Here is a 14,169-nt window from a genome sequence, read left to right on the forward strand (position 1 = left end):
CATAGATCAATTCTAACTAGCATAGAGAGACCAAATAGTGCTTTATACCTGGGGAAATAGGGTGCCAAAACAATGAGGTTTTTTTCGAAACAATGAGGGCACCTTGTGGCCTTGGGACCATAGGATATTAATTTAGAGCATAGAGCATAGAGCATAGAGCATAGAGCATAGAGAGCTTCTTACTAGCATAAAGGGAACCCTATGGCCTTCAGGCCACAGGGCGTCAATATAGAGAAAGCAGAGGTTCTTACTAGCATAGAGGGGACCGTATAGCCGCCAGCCCACAAGGTCTCCTCAATGGCATAAAGAGAACCCTATCGCCCTGGGTCCATAGGTTGCCAAAAAACCATCATGAAGGGTTTCTTCAAAACATAGAGGACAACTTGTGGCCTTGGGGTCATAGGATGTGTAGAGCATAGAGAGTTACTTACTAGCATACAGGGGACCCTATGGCCTTTAGGTCATAGGGTGCCAATATAGAGGATAGATCGGTTCTTACAAGCATAGAGACACCAAATAGTGCTTTATCCTGTGGCCATAGGGTGCCAAAACAATGAGGGTTTTTTCAAAACAATAAGGGCACCTTGTGGCCTTGGGGCCATAGGATCTCAATATAAAGCATAGAGCATAGAGCATAGAGCATAGAGAGCTTCTTACTACCATAGAGGGAACCCTATGGCCTTTAGCCCACAAGGTCTCCTCAATATAGAGCAAATAGTGTTTTTACTGGCATAGAGAGCACCCTATGGCCCTTGGTCCATATGTTGTCAAAAAACCCTCATGAAGGGTATGTTAAAAACATAGAGGGCCCCTTGTGGCCTTGGGGTCATAGGATGTGTAGAGAATAGAAAGGTTCTTACTAGCATACAGGGGACCCTATGGCCTTTAGGCCATAGGGTGCTAATATACAACATAGATCGGTTCTTACTAGCATAGAGAGACTAAATAGTGCTTTATCCCTGGGGCCATAGAGTGCCAAACAATGAGGTCACCTTGTGGCCTTGGAGCCATAGGATGTCAATATAGAGCATAGAGCATAGATCATAGAGAGCTTCTTACTAGCATAGAGGGAACCCTATGGCCTTCATCCCATAGGGTGTCAACATAGAGAAAACACAGGTTCTTACTAGCATAGAGGGGACCCTACGGCCTTCAGCCCACAAGGTCTCCTCAATATAGAGCAAATGGTGTTTTTAATGGCATAGAGAGCACCCTATGGCCCTAGGTCCATAGGTTGCCAAAAAACCCTCATGAAGGGTTTCTTCAAAACATAGAGGGCACCTTGTGCCATTGGGGTCATAGGATGTGTAGAGCATAGAGAGGTTCTTACTAGCATACAGGGGACCCTATGGCCTGAAGGCCATAGGGTGCCAATATAGAGAATAGATCGGTTCTTACTAGCAAAGAGCGGACCCTATGGCCTTCAGGCCAAAGGGTGCCAATATAGAGCATAGATCGGTTCTTACTAGCATAGAGAGACCAAATGGTGCTTTATACCTCGGACCATAGGGTACCAAAACAATCAGGGTTTTGCAATGGCATAGAGAGCACGTTATGGCCCTAGCTCTATAGGTTTCCAAAAAACCCTCATGAAGGGTTTCTTCAAAACATAGAGGGCAATTTGTGGCCTTGAGGTCATCGGATGTGTAGAGCATAGAGAGGTTCTTACTAGCATACAGGGGATCCTATAGCCTTCAAGCCATAGGGTGCCAATATAGAGAATAGATCGGTTCTTACTAGCAAAGATCGGACCCTATGGCCTTCAGGACAAAGGGTACCAATATAGAGCATGGAGAGGCTCTTACTAGAATAGAGGGGACCATATGGCATTCAAGTCACATGATGCCAATATAGAGCAAATAGTGTTTTTACTGGCATATAGAGCATCCTATGGACCTGGGGCCATTGTTTGTTAAAAATCCATCATGAAGGGTTTCTTCAAATTGAAAACATAGAGGGAACCTTGTGGAACATAGAGGGGGCCCTATGGCCTTTAGGCCTTAGGGTACCAATATAGAGCAAATAGTGCTTTATACTGGCATAGAGAGTACTCTATGGCCCTGGGGACATAGGTTGCCAAAACAATAAGGGTTTTTTGGAAACAATGAGGGCACATTGTGGTCTTGGGGCCATAGGATGTCAATATAGAGCATAGAGCATAGAGCATAGAGAGTTTCTTACTAGCATAGAGGGAACCCTATGGCCTTCTCGCCACAGGGTGCCAATATAGAGTAAACAGAGGTTCTTACTAGCATGGAGGGGACCCTATGGCCTTCAGCCCACAAGGTCTTCTCAATATACAGAAAATAGTATTTTTCATTGGCATATAGAGCACCCTTGGGGCCCTTGATGCCAACCCTATGGCCTTCAGGCCTTAGGGTGCCAATATAGAGCAAATAGTGCTTTATACCGGCATAGAGAGCTATGGCCCTGGGGCCATAGCAAAACAATGAGGGTTTTTTGGAAACAATAAGGGCACCTTATGACCTTGGGGCCATAGGAAGTCAATATAGAGCATAGAGCATAGAGCATAGAACATAGAGCATAGAGCATAGAGCACAAAGAGATTCTTTCTAGCATAGAGGGAACCACAGGGTGCTAATATAGAGTAAACAGAGGTTCTTACTAGCATAGAGGGACCCTATGGACTTCAGCCCACAAGGTCTCCTCAATATAGAGAAAATAGTGTTTTTTACTTGCATGCAGAGCACCCTATGGCCCTGGGACCATAGGTTGCCAGAAAACCCTCATGAAGGGTTTCTTCAAAACATTGAGGCCACCTTGTGGCCTTGGGGCCATAGTATGCCAATGTAGAGCATAGAGAGGTTCTTACTAGCATGCAAGGGACCCTATGGCATTCATGCCACATGATGCCATATGATGTTGGTGTAGAGGCTCTAAATGGGTATTTAATCCATTCAAGGGATACTACTTTGAGGTTCCTTTAATGTCATAAGAGAACATGTGATCACAGTACCATAGAGTGGCCTAGGTACACTTGTAGAACCATTTTGTTGGCACCCTTTGGACCTAGGACCACATGGTTTAACATAGAGGGGACTCTATGGCCCTAGGTCCATATGGATGTATTAATATCCATCTTGTTTAAATATATGTCATTCTTTTTACAGAAATTGTCTCAGAAGAGAAAGTCAAAGTCAGTTGATGCAATAGGCTCAACACCAAGTTCTTGGTATCTAGATTTTCACTTACCAAATGGTGGAAGTGATGAGAAATTCCACTTGTTCTTTCAAGATAAAGAGCAATTTCCCTTCAAGGACTGTGGGATTGTCAAGGAGATAAAGAAAGATTGTTCAGATCTTGAAATGTCTCGATGCCTTGAAGTAAAACTACTCAATGGTGACTCCTACTTGTTCGAGCCTATGGCCTTTGCTCAAAAATTGGTGAAGGTTGATTATGACAGAATGACAATGACAAAAGCAGGGTGGGTGGAGCTTCAAGACGACACTCCAAGTGAGAACTTTATAGACTTATATATTGAAGGCTTTAAGAAAGTCAATCAATATTTAGGTAAATTGAGCAGCACAAAGAAGAATAATAAGTGAAAGAATGAAGACACAGGTACAACAACTCAATCTAAGACTCTCAAGGAGAGTCAAACTCCCTCACTTGGAGACAATAGTGGAAATGTGGCCAAATAAAATCTTTCAGTTATACCCTTATAGACTCAAGAAGCAGGAGATTCTAGTGGAATTGCAACCGTAACAATTGAAACCCCCTCAGTGGCAGTGGTTGTGGACTCAGTATCCTTAGATGTGTTGGTCTCTATTATACAGCCCCAAAGAAAAAGATCTTGATAAAGAAGTTGCCAAAACTTCTAAGAGTGGGCTAGATGGATATGTTGGAATTTCACACTATTTTAAATTTGGTGTACAATTTACCCAATTGATCCCAGTTGAGCAATGCAACCTTGCACCAGATGGCTATAAATGCAGACCATTGTTAGATGTGTATGTGAAATATCTCTTGAAGCAATTTGCAGGGCACTCTAGGTCAGTCTGTAGTGCAGCAGACCTGATGCTGTATAACCCAATTACAAAAATGCCTTTACAAACAGCTGAAGTGCATGGAGACAAGCTATCAATATACCACTACTGGATTCTAGCTGGTCAGCATTCCATCATAGCGGCTAGAGATTTTTTGCATAACAACAACACTAACTATGCTTTGAGAAAAGAGTTCTACAAGTTTAGAACTGCAAGGATAGTGGTAGACCCTCCCAAAGAGGTTGTTGTTCAAATTTCCAAAATGGAGAACATGGAGAGAATAACAACAATGAAACACCAGCCTTATGTGGAGGTCTTGAAGCATGGATGGAGTTAATGGCTTGCATATTCTAAACCAACAAAACCCAAGGCAGGTGTTCCTATCGGTCATCCGAGTCGAGCACCTTGGGATGTAAGTTCCACTTCCCTATGCTTGTTTTTGTTACAAATATGTTTTGAAATAAAGTTAATTTTCTTTCTTTATTTTGAATGCCTTTGTAAATGTGGCAAACATCGTGTTCAACCATAAATCATTTTCCAACAAAGAAGCACACATGGTCATGTACAATGATGAAATCTATGATCAGTGGATAAACATCTTGGAGAAGCATCAGACATCAACTGATCGTGGGCGACAACCAAGAATTACAACCTTTAGATGCCTAAATGGTTTAGAAGATAATGATGTCAAGCTACTACAACAGGAGCTGACAGATGAGAAGATCTGCTTAGTGAAGCAACCACATCAAGCGGGCATGCTCGACCTCACTGCACGTGCAATGAACTTAAAGCAGACCAGGATAATGTTGATGGCATTTAAAGAGATAGATCCATCAAAAATAGCAGTTACTTCATGGGATGAATGTAAGTCTCATTATAACATTACAGATGAGATTTACAAATCTCTCTTCACAAGCTGTACGCAATGGCTAAATCTCCTGCTACAAAAAGGAAAGGAGAAAGAGCCAATTCCTGAGATCACTAGGGGATATGTGCACTGGATCATTGCACAAAATAATGGCACGTCTAATTTTCAATTCATTTTACCATGGACAATCAAGTGTATTGGAAAGGATCTGGAAGGCATTGAGTTTCTCTGCGGTGAGAATAGCTCTACAATTCGTGTTGGTGTTTTCATCATAGATACAACACACAAAAGTCTTACATCTAGTGGTTGGAGTGCTACCCAATTTGGTAAAGTGATCGATGGAGTTTGTGGGGTAGCACATCAACTATCAGAGTTTTTAATTTCCGGCTTAGTCAAGTATCAACATGCTCCTTCCCTAGAGAATGCAATTTCTGAAAAAGCTAAATGATATGAAATGCATGTTTTGCTTTGAGCTCCTTAATGGGATCAGAGACCATCCAAACATGTACTCTTCGCGAAGTAATTTTTGGGGTTTGGGCATTCTTCAGTCAAGGAGAGCAGTACACCAAGTACTCTAGTGTTAAAGAGTCATTGTTGGAGCGAATGCATACTCGTTGCATCAATAACGACGAGTATGATGTTGTGACCACGACGTGCAATCAAATGCATCTGTCTCAAAGAAGATGATCAAGTAATAGACATCTTCTCATTAGGCTATGGGACTAAAGATCAAATGACGCAAGTGGAATCTCTTTGCCATTCCATAGTGGAAGAAGACCTTGGTCTTAGAAGGTGGGCAGGTGTGGATAACACATAGAAAGTTGATTCAGAGGAAGAAGAAATTGAAGAACCATTGGATGCAAGTGCTAAGGCCATTCTAGAAATTCTACAGGAAACAGGTTAAGCTAGCTACCCATGATATTACATTACTGATATTTAATTTATTATTATCGTCATTTTATTTTATTTGTCCCATCTCAAATCTTCCCATGATGTTAAAAACATTGATGTTTGGTTCGTTATTTTTCTCAATTTATTTTCTTTGAAAACATGTGAACTTGTGAGTTTGAGTTTTTTCACAATAAATGAATTACACTTCAGTGTATGATAATATATGGACATGTTGTGGCAAATAGAATTCTACGTATATATATATATATGGTCATAAGATATATTATGTAATACTTTAAAGTTAAGTGATCATATGAGGTTTGGGAAGAACACCCTATGACTTGAGGATCATAGAGCCCTTTGTAGACATGACACCCTATGGCCCTAGGGCCATAGAATCCCCCAAAAGCAAATGGGATACCCTACAACCTTATGGACGTAGGGTGATTACATCAAGTCTCTAAAAGGACACATAAGCATTTGGGTTACTCTATAGCCTTAGGTCCATAGGGTGTCAACATAGAATCCCCCAAAAGCATTTGGCCTATCCTACAATGTTACGGATATCGGGTGATTACATAGAGTCTTTAAAAGGGCACATAAACATTTGGGCTAGTCTGCAACCTTAAGGCCATAGGGTATCAACATAGAATACCCCAAAAGCATTTGGGTTACCCTACAATATTATGGATATAGGGTGAGTACATAAAGTCTCTAAAAAGGCACATAAAAATTTGGGCTATTCTAGAAGGAAACATAAGTTATCCAAGAGCATTTGGGATACCCTAAGGCCTTAGGACCATAGGGTGGTGACATAGAATCTCCACAAAGGCACTTAAACCACCCCATGGATTCAATCACTTATCTCTCTATGGACACATCTTATAAAATATCACATGACCCCCTATGGCCTTTAGACCATAGGTTGGTTATTCTAGGTCACCTAAAGACTCTTTAAGTGTTTCAAAAACATTTTTCTTTGGCCTTACTATCTTGTGTCCATATACATTAGGGACATATATTGCTTATCTTGTGATTAAGGTTTAATATTCTATTGAGAATGAAATAAGCTAGAAAAAACTAAAACGTATTTAGTCCTCAAAATTCCAAAATGAGAGTTTGAACAATTGATGTATGGTCATTTTTTGTTGGGTGTAAGTTCTTCTATTGTGAATTGATGGTGTAAGAGTTTGAAATAATTATCTTTGTATTGCAACTAACTAGATTAAACATAAATTCAATATTTGTTGTACATGCCAATTATTTGCTTAGATAGTAAACATCGAGTATCAAAGTGAAAATGGTTATTGAAGCATTTGTCCTTTGGATTATGTAAAGATCTAGTTCTTTAATTGTAACAAGATTTTATTCAAAGATATAAAGTGCGAGTATTTTGTTCCAAACTATGATTTTGTTTTTCTTCTAGATGATGCAGAGAATTGAAATTTATATCTTGAATTTTTTTCAATAGAGGGAAGCTAGGACTAGTACAATTTTTTAGCTTATCATGTAGCAATCGGAACATTGTAATCAAGGTTTATTGCAAAGAAATGATTGTGTAATGTATAACCATTGTTTCAGTTTGTAAATTGGAAGTAGAAGGCAATGCAAGTTCTAGAACATGTGCAATGCCATAAGGAGAATCCAACACAAATATTTTTGCCCCCCAGAATTTGAAAATCAAAGTGCATGGTGAGCCGGACCTTCCATCCACCAACAGATCAATGCATTTGTGAATTAAAGTACTTGCAAATTTGATTTAAATGTTTGAACGTTATGGCAATAGTTGAAGGCAAAGACCCCTTCAACTGTGTGGCAAAGCAACAAATTGTGATGTATAATAATGATTCAATTTTGTATATTGGATTGTATATTTACCGTAGTATTAACTTACACGTTTTAATAAGATCATAAATACATTGAGATTTTATAAAAAAAAGTTAACACTTTGATTTTTTCATGACTATCACTCTCTAATTAAGTTGATATATACCACCTAATTATTTTAATGTGTATATACACTTGGATTTTTTCATGACTATTTTATTATGAAAACTTTTAATATGAAAACTTTTAATGTGTATTCATCCTTGAAAATTATGTCAAAAAGTATATCACCTATATAAATGGTATTTAAGATCACTAAAACAACTTGACAATTTTTATTGAAATTACTAATATTAGAAAGAATGCTATGTGCTCTAATGGCATCGTAATCAAAATCCATTTTTGAATGTACCGTGGATGCCTTGGCCACCCTATGCCCCTTGGGCCATAGGATACGAACTTAGAGCATATAGTGTTTCTTACTAGCATTGAAGACACCCTTTGGCCCTTGGGTCATACACCAACTTAGAGCATGGAGGATTTCCTTTTAGCATAGAGGGAACCTTGTGGCCCTAGGGCCATAGGGTGCTAACATAAAGCATGTAGAATTTCTTGCTAACATGAAAGGTACCGTATGGCCCCAAGAGTGCCATCAAAGATCATATAGGGTCTCTTAGTAGCATAGAGAGCACTCTATGACCCTAGTGCCATAGGGCTCTAACATAGATTCTATAAAGAGGCACATAAGTCACTCAATGTCCATAGGGTACAAATATAGAGTCTCTAAAGGGGCACTTTAAAGTATTCTATATGTATGTAGTAAGGAATTCTCTTCAAGGACACCTTGGACACTCTATGGCCTTAGGTCCCCCTATGGCCTTAGGGACATAGGGTCTCAACATAGACAATAGATGGTTTTTTATGATAGCACCCTATGGCCCTAGGGCCACAGGGTTCCAACATAGACCATATGGTGTTTCTTAGTAGCATATAGGGCACCCTAGGTCCATAGGGTGTGAACACATAGCACACAAGGTTTCTTCCTAGCATAGACAACACGTTGTGGTACTAGCACCATAGGGTGAAAACATGAGACATTAGGGGTTTATATTAGCCTTGAGGGCACCTTGTGGCCCTAGGGCCATAGGGTTCCAACATAAAGCATATTGAGGTTCTTATTAGCATAGAATGACCCTATGGCCTTGGGGTCATAGGGTGCCTATATAGAGCATGGAGGGCTACCTTGTGACCCTGGGGTTATAGGGTGCTAGCATTAAGCATAGAGGGTTTTCTAGCATAAAAGACACCCTATGGCCCTAGGACCATAGGATGCCAGCATAGCCCATGTACAATTTCTCTTTTACCATAGAGGACATCTTATGGATCTAGGGTCATAAGATGCCAAAATAGTGCATAAATGGCTTCTTATAAGTATACACGTAAACATAGTGCATAGAGGGAATTTTACTAGCATAAAGGCCACCCTATGGCCTTGGGGCCATAGGGTGCCAACATAGAGCACAGAGGGATTTTTATTAGCACCTTGTTGCCCTTGGGACGCCATAGTGCCATAAAGTGGTTTTTGTTTATGTAGTAAAGAATTCTCTCACACATGACACCTTTTGGCCGCCATCTGGCCCTTGGACCATATGATAGTAGCATAGAGGACACCCTATAGCCCTAGGGCCATACATTGCCAACATATAGTATACATGGTTTCTTCATAGAGAAAACCTTTTAGCCCTACGCAATAGAGTGGAAACCTAAACCATATAATGTATCTTACTAGCATAGAAGGCACCCTATGACCCTGGGGCCAAAGAGTACCAATTTAGGGCATAAAGGGTCTCTTCCTAGGATGAAGGGCACCTTATGGCTCTAGGGCAAGGAGAAAACCAAACACTGAGCGAGTTTTTTCGAGCAAGCTAAAAATCCGACCAAGACATGGCAAAAGTTATCTTTCTAAGCTATTATGATAATTAGATAATCTAGCATAATACAATAAAATAAAAATTTCTTTATAAATGCATGGATGCTATTCATATCTATCATAACATCATCAAGGCAACAATATCTTGCATCAACTTGGGATTCTTGCAATTGATGCAACACTAGTATTTTAATTAACTCATACCCTAGCACGCGCGCACATGTGTGTGTGTGTGTGTGTGTGTGTGTGTGTGTGTGTGTGTGTGAGAGAGAGAGAGAGAGAGAGAGAGAGAGAGAGAGAGAGCTTCATTCAATATTACAAAAGAGTTTACATGTACTGTGTGACTTTGGAAAACATTAGATGATGAGAGGTTGTAGCACCCAAGGTGAGCATGGGCAACATCGTTTCTCCTTAAACTTGGTTGCACTCGCAAGGGAACAAGCGGGGGACACTGCTCGAGAGAAGTTCTCGATTGAAGTGGGAATCTACCTTCAACTTCCATTGGCAAGGGGCATCAGGCAAATAAGTTGCATGCTTTTCTTCCTAAATACTAGCTTAATACCTTCATTTTTGAATGGCATGTGCAAAGCTTGCAGGGATATGAGAAGCTAGGGATTCCATTATTTATGGCAAATTCAAGTCCTCCTTCCCCTTGGTATCCTCAGGTGCAACCTCACTCTAAAAGATCTATATTTCAAGTAGCTCTTGTAGCGTGATTTTACAAGAAATCTTTCTATGTTTAATGTTAAAGAAATTTCCTCTTGAAAGGGCTCAACAAGGTATGCTCTAGGAAGCTCTCTCTCTCTCTCTCTCTCTCTCTCTCTCTCTCTCTCTCTCCCCCCCCCCCCCCCCCCCCTCTCTTTGGACGACTCTATGGCATTAAAATTTATGTTCTTCTTCTCGTCTTTGTGAGTATCGAGAGAGGTCTTGAGTTCAACTCTCCTTGCCGGATAGATCTTCAAGGTTTCTTGGGATAGTTTCCTATGAAGTTAAAATCTTATTCTTATTCTCTCTCTAAATGGCATTAAAAAATTGCCCAAAAAGATACGTGCCAATGAGCCTGTTATAAGGCGTTTTTGAACTGCACTCTCTCTCTCTCTCTCTCTCTCTCTCTCTCTCTCTCTCTCTCACACACACACACACACACACACACACACACACACACACACACACACACACACACACAAACATTCCCTCCAGTGTTCGGGAAAATCATTTTTTCAAACATACTAAATTCCCTTTCTTGAATTTTTCAAGAGGAAATTTTAGAAAAATAGGTTTATTTTTTGGGTTTTTACACTAATTTTCTCTATTTTAGGGCGGAATTTATCCTTTTCTCCTTGCCTTCAACCGACATTTTTGAAATTGAAAATGACACGATATGAAGCTGAGAGACATTTTTCTCGAACACTGATTCCTTCTATCTGTCTCCCACTACGGATCCTCATACTTAAAATACAGTGGTCTAGGTTTGGGGCCTCAAAGTTGATTTCCGCATCATTCACGCTCTCTACTCTCAAGATTCTACCTCTGCTCTCAAGATTCTATCAAGCCTCAGCTTCATAAAAGTTATCCACAACTCATATGTAGAAACGAGCTCCACTCTAGGCCGTTTCAATCGCTCAATAATGTCATGAAAATTTTCCAGAAACTCGGGCTCAATCACAAGCCACAAGTCCTATTCCTTATTACATTGCTCTCCAAAGAGCCGCAATCTCTCTTTCATGAGCTCTTGAAAACGCTCCTCCTCATCTCTTTGCATCGGGCGCACCTACTGTGACGAGAAGTATTTCTCGAACGCAAGCACATTCAATCCATCGCGGTTCGATCATGAGGTGCAGAATATGGAAGGAGATGGCCCTCCGCCCTTCGCACATGTCTTTGGCGTTGGCCCTCAATCATGATGTTCCCGAGCAATGTGTTTACCAGGATGACCATGTGCGTGTATATGCATGTTCTGTGAGCCATTTCAAATGGGCTTCGCTGAATCCACACAAGAAGGTGTCCATCTTCAAGTTCCCAACCCTCATGCAAGGATACCCAGCCAGCATCATTCAAAAGAAGCTGCACGTACTCCTCTCATAGCTCCGATTCCCTAGTAAGCACGCCATGTCTGCTCAGCAGCTCAAGCAATTGACCCATTGCCATGGGCTCTCTCTCTCTCTCTCTCTCTCAAAGCGCCCACCATGTCTGCTCAGCAGCTCGAGCAATCTCCGACGCGAATTGGATGCAAAAATCTACAAATAGAAGGGCTTGACCTGGGGCCTTTCGATCTTGGGCTCTCTCTCTCTCTCTCTCTCTCTCTCTCTCTCAAAGCGCCATTCGGAAAATGCTCAAAGCAGTGCACGCCGGCGCGCGTTGTTTTGGGCAGTTTCTGACGTCGCTTTTAGAGAGAGAGAGAGAGAGAGAGAGAGAGAGAGAGAAGAAGAAGAAGAACAACAAAGAAGCGAGTTTTAAGGTGTAGGAAACTACCCCAAGAGACCTCAAAGATCTAGCCAACAACAACGAGAGTTAAATTCGAGAGTGGAGACCTGTTATTCAAGAGGGAAATGGCATAACCAATCTAGCATACTTGAGAGAGAGAGAGAGAGAGAGAGAGAGAGAGAGAGAGAGCACTCGATCGTACATAGTGCACACAAGTCGGTGCTTTGGAAAATTTGTTGAAGTCGGTTCTTTGGAAAATTTGCTTCAGTACAGTGCCCCATCAGTTTTTTGGATGTCACTTTTGGAAGGAAGAGAGAGAGAGAGAGAGAGAGAGAGAGAGAGAGAGAGAGAGAGAGAGAGAGATGACAAGCAAGCAATGGAGCTAATTATAAGCAGCACAAGTAAATTAGAGGATTAATGCACAAGTTGCAAGTTGCAAGCTAGCTGTTAAGATCAACAATGCATGCTGCAAGTTGTTGTGCAATCTTAAGAAGCAAATGGTGGGGGAGTGGGCTGTCTTGCATAAGCTGGCTACCAAGCCCAACCATGCAAGGTGCCAGTTCATTTGCAATCTTAACAATCAATCATGGGACTTGCTTCAAGGTGACTTGTGAGTGCATTAAGAAGAACGCTATGAAGCAAGGCACGAGGCTGGGGACTAGGGCCATGAGTGCATCCTCTCACAAATTTCCTATTGAGAATACCTCCATCCTCTAATGCCTACATATTCTGGGATGTTGCTGCTCAATATTCAACACCGTTTCATTTCATATTATCACGATATTATCTTATCTCTTGCTATAGAATCACTCATGAAATTATAAGTTTCTCTTACATGCACATTCAAGAAGCCAAACGAGGGACTTTAATGTCTTAGGAACAATTCCAAGAGACTTGAAAGATCTATCTGACGTGTCTGGAAAAGAAGAAGGAGAAGAAGAAGGGAGAAGCCACTCATACATGTAGTCGTAGAACAGTAATTGGTGGTGCTAAATTGTGAGCTTTACTATGGGACTTGGGTGCATTGACAGGCTCCTCATAATTGGTTGCATAATAGTTATTCTAACAACCCATTACCATCATGATAAGATGTCTGAGATTGCAATCATGCCACTTTGAAATTGAAAAATATCGGTTAAGAGCATCGACTTACTGACATTAGGCTATTGCACAGTGCAGACTCAAGGAGTTCACCTTCCAAGGGCAAGCCCCTTCCTTCAAAATAAATCACCCTATACTCCTAGCTGCAATCCTTCATTAAAAGGCCCAAACTTTTCTTGGCTAGGCTAGAAGCATGGCTACCTCCAAACATACTAACCAAGGTCATGGTCTATGTAGGCTAGCCCTACCTTTTTGGGCCCAAATTTGAGCAAGTCTGCACTCTTTTATGGGGGGATTAAAGTACTCTATCATGAAGGTCTGTGGATTCAAAAAGCTTTACCTATACTAAATCTAGGCCAAAGCATTTACTAGGATATTACACTTTGTGGTTATATAAATACTAATAGATTTGTCACATTTGGAGATTTCCATTATTGGAGCTTTACTCCTAATTGTGCAATGTAGGCATATCATCTATACTAAATAATCATCATTATTTGTGTCCCTTTGGATAATTTGAATATTTTGTGGTTTTAAATCAAGTATGATGCCAATTGGGGGGGGGAGAGAGAGAGAGAGAGAGAGAGAGAGAGTTGACATGGCGATAAGGATAATTCCATCTAGCTAGCCTGCCTTACTCATGGTTTGATCTAATCTCACCATTCAAAATTGTTTGGAAACCATCATGTGGTCAAAATAGATACTCACAAAAAAGCGAGATATAGCCTTTGACTCCACGGCAACACTACCTTCTTCATGCACCCAAAAAATAGCTTCCATCAATGTCTGTAAGGATGAGAGCAAAAAGCTTGTTGCTAGATTGAGCACATGGATTGGTGCAAAGCGAAGGTTGTAAATGTGAGCCTAAGGGTGCAGCAAGAAGTTCGTTAGCGTAGTCCACATAAAGTTATATGGGTATCCTTAAAAGAAAATGCTACTTCCTCTCTTAGTGCCCACAATAGGTTTTTTGATAGAGTTTTCAAAGTTATTAACTAACTTTTTTGTAAGGAATCTCGAATTTTCGCTCGGTTTTTTCTTGACTCGGAAATATGTGCTCAAAGAATGGTAAAACTCGATGTTGAGGACGACAGTCAAACCGCACCACATAGGAAAACATGGGC

This window comes from Adiantum capillus-veneris, chromosome 9, assembly GCF_014529385.1.
Source record: "Adiantum capillus-veneris isolate H3 chromosome 9, ASM1452938v2, whole genome shotgun sequence".
NCBI classification, from domain to species: Eukaryota; Viridiplantae; Streptophyta; class Polypodiopsida; order Polypodiales; family Pteridaceae; genus Adiantum; species Adiantum capillus-veneris.